Genomic DNA, 10,263 nt, shown 5'->3' on the forward strand with positions numbered 1-10,263 from the left:
CTTTCTTGTATCACTCCTTTCTTGAGATTAAAGAAAGACAATCAGACTGGCATACAGTGGGAAATTTTTGTCTACAATTTTTTTAAATTGCAGTCTAATAGTTTTTCTATAAACGCGATATTTTCGAAAACATTTTTTCCACATAATTTATACAAGCCATTGCAAAAATATAAACACCATCATAACATAAAATACTTAATTAATACCCTGCTAGATGCTTTTTAAGCTACGCAAAAACACCGTATCTCATCGAGAATTATTTATTGACCTTAACGAACGTTTTCAACCTGTTTTACAGACAATCTTCAGGTATTTAAAAATCATGACATTTTGATTACTCTTCTTTTTTGTATAGAACAGTTAAGAACACATTTAAAATACAAAATTTTTTAGAATATTTAGCTAAAATCAGAACTCTTTATATGGATTTTGTTTTAATATTTATTATATTATAGCATTCGATTTATGTAACTATGAAGGCTGACTTACATAATGGTTTATTACCCTGTGTGACCAATCTAATACATTTAAAAAAATATTTATTTCTCTACTGTACCCAATTTACACAATTATTAAAATGCATCACATTAGGCACTTGGTGTTTTAAACTTATACGTAAGATAACATTCTTAGTTAAATAAATCAAATACTATAATATAAGGGTTAAGAGTATGAAAGAATCTAATATTTTTAATGTTTATTGTTATTTTTTGCTTGGACTACGCCGGGCTCACTATCTAGTTTAATATAATAAAAACATTTTTATCTGTATTTGTGACAAATGACACTCAAATTTTGAAAAACTTGTTAAAAAACATTTATTAATTATAAGAACAAAAATAATCAATTTACATGGTATTTATAGGAGACAATTGTTTTCATTTCATAGGTAATTATAAAAGTTAAAATTTGTGAACGAAAAACGCTACAGTTTCTTAAACCTTTTGGCATTGCAAGAAGCAGTTTCACGCATCTATATGAATATTTCTAAAGAATCATAAACACGAAACTACCGTTTTTCACTATAACTAATAAAAAGTTTCAGATGTGAAGAGTTTTCTGACACTTGTTGACATATCTGACAAAAATAATAAATGAGAAATTCTGACGTCACTTCTCAATTGTTTTTAGTAATCTCTTGTCGGTGTACATCATACTTTTTCTATAGATTACAATGTGGAACAAATGTAACGGGCTGCGTTTTAAAACACTGCTTTTGAAAAGATAGTAATTCTAGCACGATAGCAGTTTAATTACTGTTCGTCATTGATGAGCAGTAAGATATTTTTAAATGACAGGTTGGTTAGATGATTAATCCTCACCGGATAATAACGGAATCACGAGCGTTTTATAAAATATTGCAGAAGTGACACGATGTGAAAATGTTAATTATAACATTTAAATTTATTAAAATAAATTTAAAAATTAGCCGCATCGTCTCTCTTCAACAATTTTTTTTTTTTTTTTTACATTATTTGCCAAAATATTTCAAAATGCAACTTAAATGAAATCGATATAATTTTTTGTTTTTAAATAGCTAACATTTCATTATGATTAAGTGTATTCATCGTCGATAATAATACTACAAATTTACAAAATTTAAGTTTTTCATCATTCATGTGCAATAAAAGAAAGTGGCTGAAAACAAGACCCGGTGGTGCATTGGTAGCACGTCTGACTCCAAATCCGAAGGGTGCGTGTTCAAATCACGCTTGGCTCAATGCCTTCATTTATGTATATAAAAATGCTTTATAGTACTGCTCAGCTACACATGTGATGTTAAATACAATCTACGTTCCTTACATAGAAGTTACAAGCATAGAAATGTGTAGTGTGTGAACAATAATTGGAAAATAAAGACAAGACAAATAAAATTAGAAGCTCTGAACTGGTGTTTCCGAGTGAGACACCAATAGAGTTTTACCATTTTGAAGCATTGCTGAATACGGTAACATATTTCGCACTTCGAGTTCGTTAACTTCGTACTGCAAAACCCTTGCTTGGCCACATAACGACCTTTCGGGCAATGTTCAACCTCAAATAGGTACGTCATCTCATAATATAACAAGGAAAGTAAGATTTCAATTTTTTTTTCACCCGGAATTCACAACTATATTCGAATAGCAGTGAATTACTTTAAAAAATAAATAATTATATTAATAAAGTAGATTTTGAGAATTTTTATTTAAAAACGAATTGTGAAAGATCGGATTCGACGGAATGTTCGAAAGAAAAATTCATTTTTCATCTTGTTTTTTATTTACTTAAATCTCGGAAAAAAACCCCTTTTCCGTTTTATTACCGGATGATGAATACATTTCTTTCTCCCGGATCATTTCCTTTCCTAGGGAATTCAGAATGTGTCACGGGGAACTAAAACAAAAAATTCCGTCCTGGGGTAAAAGGAACAACGTGACTTTTACCCCAGAAAATATAAAAAGAACTCAAGGAATAGAAGACGTCGAGAGTCTGGGAGAGTATCCCTTAGTGCAACCCGAAAAAGTTTATCGTTGTCGCCCTGTCGCCGCCCGTTTCTTCTCGAATATTCTGTGTTTCTCCGGAAACACCTCAGAAGAACCCACGTACTTCAACGTCAGATAGACTTTAACCGCCGTTCAAGGCCACAGAGACATTCTCAACCAGTGACTCCACAACCATTTGGAGAACCCGTACCCACTGCACCAGGTATTTATAACGACACGCGATGTCATGTAAACACTCTCTCTCGATCGGTCAGCCATGTATTATTTTCCGTCACATTAAATTTGTTATTTGATCTGTTAAACTTGTAGTCGAGTAAGTCACTTCCGGTTTGCTCCCTTTCCACTCATTTCAGCTCCATCCCGAATCTGATAACCCGTGTGAGCTGCCTCATGCATCACCGTTCCAATATGCAGCCTCTGCTTCCGTGTCACCCGGGACACAATGGTGTCAGTCCTGACAAGGTATGAAGGAAGTACCGACTCTCTGGTCACAGAATAATTGTTTCCATAAACAAATCACTTTCATATGTCACTCGAAATGTCCTATGTGCCAATCTGGAACTTTATCAATCAACAATTTTTAAATATATTATTAAATCCAGTAAGATTTTATTTATTTGCAGAGTGGAACGAGAAGTTTTTATAACTCATTGCCCTGTTGGCACCAAGAGGGTCTATTTTTAGCAAGCCCAGTATGGGTTCGGCCGAGTGATGAGAGACAGGCTGACATATCCAGAAGGACTACGCGAATTCGTTCTCCGGTCCCATAGAGCGGTAGCCTTCCATTTTGACAGCTCGGCCATTTGGCCGACAGGATTTACGAGGGTGTGAACTTGAAGTACAAAAGAGTTTTCAATAGTACAACTACAGTACAGAGAATATCAACATTTACATGAAGCGCACTTCCTAAATGAAATTCCAGGATCTGTCCTTGAATTGTTTATGGCAACGCGACACATGGGCGATCCGGCGAGGAGGAATGCCTCTGTTAAGATTTAATGTGAATCTAGACCCTATTTTGTTGTTGCTAATGTGAACGAAGCCCGGAAAACACGTTGCTATTTGGCTGTCGAGGCGCGAACCTACGATTTTATTCACGACTTTCCAGCAATCCATATTATTTAGATTCTGATGGACAGAATCTAAATAATATCGATTGTTTGGTAATGCGGCATCCTGTGAAAACTATTCGATAGTATAAATTAATACATTACTTATTTGCAAGTTTAGTGACACATAAATTAAAACTAATCTTTAGTATTATTAAATACAGAAAGGCTGCTTGAACATTTCTTGTTTCTTGCCATCACTCCACTCAATTGTACCAAAGAAGAGAAAATGGAATACAGTGCACTCAACACCTACAAGAAGAAAGTTATGTAATAAAAATCTATAAAATAATTATAATAAGTCGCACTTACTCTGATTAAGAAGTTTCGTTTTATAAAGAAGAAATCGGCAACGGAGATTCCCATAGGCTGGCCTTTAAATCTTTTCATGAAACCAGTTATCTGTGCAGAAATATAAAATATTATTATGAACTTCAATATAAATATACTCTTACCATAAAACAGTAATGAAGTGTACAAAGTTACCTTGAACTTGAATTGTGGACACAAATCAGCAGAACATAATTTTACAATAGAGCTGAAATCGTCGTAGATCTAAAATTTTAAGGTAATCATGAAATAATGAACACATTTACAGTATTATGCAAATTTTAAAAAATGTTGAAGAAATATTTATCATAAAACCTTATTGTAAGTAATTAATTAAATGTAAGCTTTCAGTAAAACACTTTAGAGAGGTTGCGACCGAACTTCAAACTTTATACTTGTACGGAAACCAAAAGTATACGTTTGACGTTTGAACTCCGAGCGAAACAGATGCACCACATGTTCATATCGCGCACTGATTCATGAAACATTGTTAAAATGGCGGAAACATTTAAGAACGACGAAGGTTACCAGCGAAGGTAAGTAAGCAAATTAAACTAAAGTTTAATTAGCTGAATTACCTACGCTGATAACCTTACTCGTTCTGAGTAAACTGTAGTGAAACAATAAACAAGTTTATAACTTGTGTAAGCTGTAGGATAGTCTACCGTTTAAAACAATTTTTCAGATTAAAGAGACTTTTATCAATTCATCAAATTAAACTTTAATTAGCGACGAGCCTCCTACCGTATGCTATAATACTAAAATAATTCCAATGTGTTTTGTCTGTTTTCGCGACGTACTTTTGTTGAGGGAAGTAATGGCTTATATGAATCCGAAAGCAGCTTGGAAAATTATCTTTTAAAATTTACAAATGTATATTGCTGTTGATAGTAGATGCCACAAAAGAAAAAACCGAATTCCACAGTATTACGATAAGCAATTATGAACACAAATACAGTAGAGCGTCGTTTATCCGAATCAATTGGGGACTGGGGTTTTTCGGATAACTCATTTTTCGGATAATGGATGATTACCGGATCACGAAGTCACGAACGTGTTAACGAACGTTGTTAACATTTTAACAACGAAAAAATACATTAACATATCTGATGTTGAAATTTTTTCCGTTGCGTGTCGTTTCGTGTTGAATTTTCGTCGATTTTAAGCCTAACGAAAATTTTTATAATAATAATCGAAACTATTGTATCATTAAAAATTATGTTTTTATTTTGTACAAACAAAATAAAAATATTGAAGAATATAAAAACATGAAAATTATACTTTAGAAGTAAATCTAGTATTAAAAACATTCGATTCAGAACGACACAGTCCGACTGAAAATCGTTCAGATTACCGGGGATCGAATCACGACTCTTTACTGTATTGTGATTTTAGTGGGCAATGAAATTCATTCATTCAACATTAACTTTCGGGGTGCCTGGTGAAGAAATTTCTGTCGAGCGCCTGGTGGGGTCCCACAGACCCCAAAATAAAACACTACATTATATGGCTTGTAAAGATAATTTTAGTATTATGTTAATATATAGGTTTATTAAGACATATTTAGAATAAAACAAGCATTGATTTACGTGAAATATTTATTCACACAACTACATAATAAAAAACATCAAATTTTTTTGTTGTAAAAAAAATATTAATTTTGTTTCCTTAGAAATCATGATGTAATCTTATTATAATTTAATTATTTTGGCTTCATTTTAGTGGCACATAATATAATTATCTGTTAAAGAATAAAAATTAGGCTTTTTCAGTTAAAATTTGAAATTGAAAATTCAGACATTTTTCTTATACAGAATTTCGCATGTCCCATGCAAAAAATCTGGATCATACTTTACAGACATTCAGTAGCTGCTTAAACGTTTATCTACTGACAACGTAAACGTGTTAAAGATAAAACTAACACAAAAAATACGAATTTCACACGAAAAATATTACTTACAATTTTGCAACGCCGCGTGCGTAGTGGGGTCTGTGAGGCCCGACACTTATTCAAACACGTCTTGTTCTCAGAATATCGCGCGATGAACTAAAACTTTTCTGTGGATCGCAAGCGCATAAAGATAACTGAAGCTACTAATAATTTTAAGTCGCTAACGCAAATATTAAAATAGTTATGAACTTTTGAAAATGAGTCGGATCTCTGAGCCAGACACCTCGAAGGTTAAATACAAAAAGAATGCTTTAATAACAATCTTTACATTTGACAAACACACAGTTGTACCGTATGTTTCTCAAATTATCTTGCTACTATAAAATAGTCAATGCTGTGATGTGTTGTTATAACATCAGCTTTTACTGACGTTAACTTTTTTCATGCAACTTTCCAGGCGCGTTTCCTTGTTCACTCCTGTTTATATTACACCCAATTTTATTTTATTTACATAATTAAAAACAGTTTCTACAAAAGCTATTCTAATAGCCCAGTTGCATTTAACAATATTTATTACAAGTTTTTTTTTATAGTTTCTGGTCTCTTTATTAACGAAATAAGCAAAAACGTTAAATAATTTTCAAGTCATTAATTAAAACGTATTATTTTATATTTCAAAATATTCTTTAAAACACTTACCAATAACGTTGCGTGTGATAATAACCAGGCCACAAGAATAAGTCCGAAACCGAACATTGAACAAAAAATTCCAGTAAAAATTCGAATATTGAATTTAATTTTTCCAAATATAGTTCCATAAGTATAAAAGCAGGTAATATAGAGGAAATGAATATAAATTAAAGGAATCAGCCAATAAAAAGTTTCGTTGACCATTTGATAAGATTCCCACAATTCCGTGTGTTTTTCCATAATGATTTGTAATCGAGTTTTCAACAATGCCATTCGAATGTTTGTCTCTTGTAATTCTTGAGATAAATTCGCAAATCTTTTCGACCATACAAATATACATAAACCAAAAATTAATAGGAGAGATGCGATATGTCCTACTACATACAGAAGCCATATTGTTTGATTAATAGAACATGTCGTTGCTTCAAAATCGCTTCCGTTTTGTATCTTTATCCCCGCGTATAGTACTAACGTGGACATAAAGCATATTACTAACGATGCAAAGAAAAGCAAAGACAAACTTGCAACTAATGACATTTGTATACGATTGGCAATTTTGTACTCTTCTTTGTAATTAAATTTCGAGTAGTGCAAATCGATTTTTTTTCTTTTGACAATGCTAAACTGTAGAGCAATATACACAGCAATAAATAGAAGTGTTAACGAAGCAAGAGTCGAATGTTCCTTATATATCTTTACTATTCGAAGGCAAAAATAGTCTGGTCTTAGAATCTGCAGAAAATGTTCGAGTGCTTTCAGCCAGAGATATACTTCGAGGAAATTTGCATAAAATTTCAAACACTTTGATAGAGAATATTTCTTTTTTGTCTTTTTCTTCTGCTCGAGACATTCGCATGGAGCCAGTAAATCTATTCCGAATACTTTTACAGAAGAGAAAATAGGATCATATAAGTACAATGAACAATACTTCATTTTATTTTTTTTAAATCGTTTGTAAAATATCAAATATTTGCTTACATCATGTGAACTATTAGACAGTGTTAAATATTATTTTCATTTATGATTGATTTTGTCTTTGAGATGTTATTATTTTTATGAAACAACTTTATAAGAAGCTTTCAGGCTATTCTGTGATAGTCAGCACGGTACTGTAATAATATCAACAGCATTTGATATGCCGTAAGTAGTTTGTTTTATAAAAGATACGTACTGCAAGGTTACTGAAGTGTACTACTTTAGTAAATTTGAGTGGTTACACCGTCATTGTATCTTGAATGACTTGTCGATTCACTTTTCTTGTATAACTGTTTTACCAATAATAGAATAGAATTGCCTATTTTTCCTGAAATATACAAAACTTTCGGTTCAACGAGTTCGGATTATGCAGTACCACAGCCTGTAAGACATTGCAATACTTCTGCTGTATATAATGTATCAGTACATTCTGGAAATCATTTACGATGGTTTGATGTGAATCAATTTTAGCAAATAAACAGCTCCTTGTCTGCTGGCGTAGTATCGTCATATTGCTTCTATAGTCAATTACATATGCTCGATAAGACTGCTCAGTACCTCTAGCAATGGAAATCTGTGGTTTAGAAAACTTCGTCGTGCCTTTCAAATGAATTAGTGCCTTTAGAGCAATAAAAGACAAATGAAGGAACGCTGAAGCTTAGTTAGCAGTTCTATCAAATCTAGAAGTACACAACTAAGTGTAATGCTATACCACATTTAGATTTATACGTTTTTGTAAGACTTTTTAATTTTAGAATGGAGATTGTCCAAACATTTTCATTATGTTTTATGAAAAAAAAAATGTTTATTATAAAAGGCAACATTTCTGTTGGCAGAGTCTAAAATTAGCTTCATCAAAGTCTCTGTCGGCTTCCAGTTCATTCCAACATCAGAAGTCAACTCTTGATTAGCATCGTTGTTTCGGCATGTTCATTGGCAATCGTGTTTATTTTACTGCAAATTGTGTTCTGTACGCGAAACATAACTAATGCTTCTAAAGCGTTTTTCAGAAACGTTAATTCTCAGTATTTGTAAAGTTCCAAGTGTTCAATTTATTTATCGATAGAATATCATTCAGATAATAACAGTTAAAGTATAGAGATCTCTCTTCAAACTTTTCAATTTGTGCTTCGTCTGTAAATTTCATTTATTCATATAATATCAATTTAATACTATACTAAAAGCAGTAGGCAAAGCACGAAAGCAACTATGAGGACATGATAGTGAAAATAGCTTTAATACATCATATGCCATTTCCTATAATTAGAAAAGTTAAATATCGTGTTACGTGCACGAAAATCTAAAATGTTGATCGATCCTTTATATAAAAGAATTGCTACTCCATTAATTCAGAAAATGCATTGTATATTAATAGAGTTTACTTTTCTATATGGCAGATTTAAAGTAGTTACGCCATTAATTCAGAAAATGCATTGTATATTAATAGAGTTTACTTTTCTATATGGCAGATTTAAAGTAGTTACGCCATTAATTCAGAAAATGCATTGTATATTAATAGAGTTTACTTTTCTATATGGCAGATTTAAAGTAGTTACGCCATTAATTCAGAAAATGCATTGTATATTAATAGAGTTTACTTTTCTATATGGCAGATTTAAAGTAGTTACGCCATTAATTCAGAAAATGCATTGTATATTAATAGAGTCTACTTTTCGATATGACAAATTTATCGTAAAAATTAAATTAACATAATTTATAGTTTTAAATATAATCAATGAAAATTAGACGAAGAAGTACTTGCAATATAGAAATAAAGTACAGTTACTCTCGTTTGTAGAAATCCAAATTAAGAAGATTTCGGAAACATTGAACCAAATTTGTTCGTTAAAAAGTAACCGTTGTAGAAGAAATTAATTATATGACTGCCACTAAAGTTGTTTGTACTTTTGCTTAGACTCTGTTGCAGAAGAACGTATTGACATAAGCTATTCTATTTTTTAAAATATTTTGATACAGCGTTAAGAACCGACGACTTTACTTCGTTGTTGCTGTTTATTACAATACGCATCTTTTGAGATTTTGTTTCTTTTAAAATTAATTTTGTGGGTGTCAAAATCAATGTAGTAACGATTGTACGAAAACACTGTTACATCTTTTATAGTCAATACTTCCGTGAGAAAGAACGGCCAACGGAAGCTAAGATCGAAGTTATATCCAGTGCAAATCCTGAAGAGTTATCACCGATCAGATCAGAATGCTAACATTATAGTAAAATTCAATAATTTTATGAATTTTTTTAAAATACATAGAAATGTTACACCATATTAATGTAATCTTTTCGTACTTTCCGCCCTATGTGTCACAAGTTTTTCAAGCTCATCACGGGTTCGGCCAAGCCCATATTGGTGCGACTCTGATGTATGGGATAAACTAGTTTCGAAAATTACTTGCTGTTGCTTGGCGGGACTCGATTTCGGATTCTTACAGCGATAAGCGAAATTCACCCCTGTATTATGTAATTAACTGTGTTTGCCCTATTAACATAAACTTTTTCTATTTATGTGATGCTTTCTGAATTCATTTTCTGCGAAGGTATTAGACCGGACTGAACAGACACCTTTCGATTACACTACCTGTTTTATTGCTGAAATATAACAAAAGAAAGTAAAATGGAACAGAAACAGCTGTTAAAGTTTAACATTTATGATGCTTGTTTTAAATTTAAAATACAATTCTATCTATTCTACTGTTGTAATATGTGATGCGTTATTATCATAAATACAATGTTACGTACTCTATTGTCAAGTAGATTTAGAGATATTAC

This window comes from Centruroides vittatus, unplaced genomic scaffold, assembly GCF_030686945.1.
Source record: "Centruroides vittatus isolate TY-2023 unplaced genomic scaffold, ASM3068694v2 scaffold_2906, whole genome shotgun sequence".
Classification (NCBI taxonomy): domain Eukaryota; kingdom Metazoa; phylum Arthropoda; class Arachnida; order Scorpiones; family Buthidae; genus Centruroides; species Centruroides vittatus.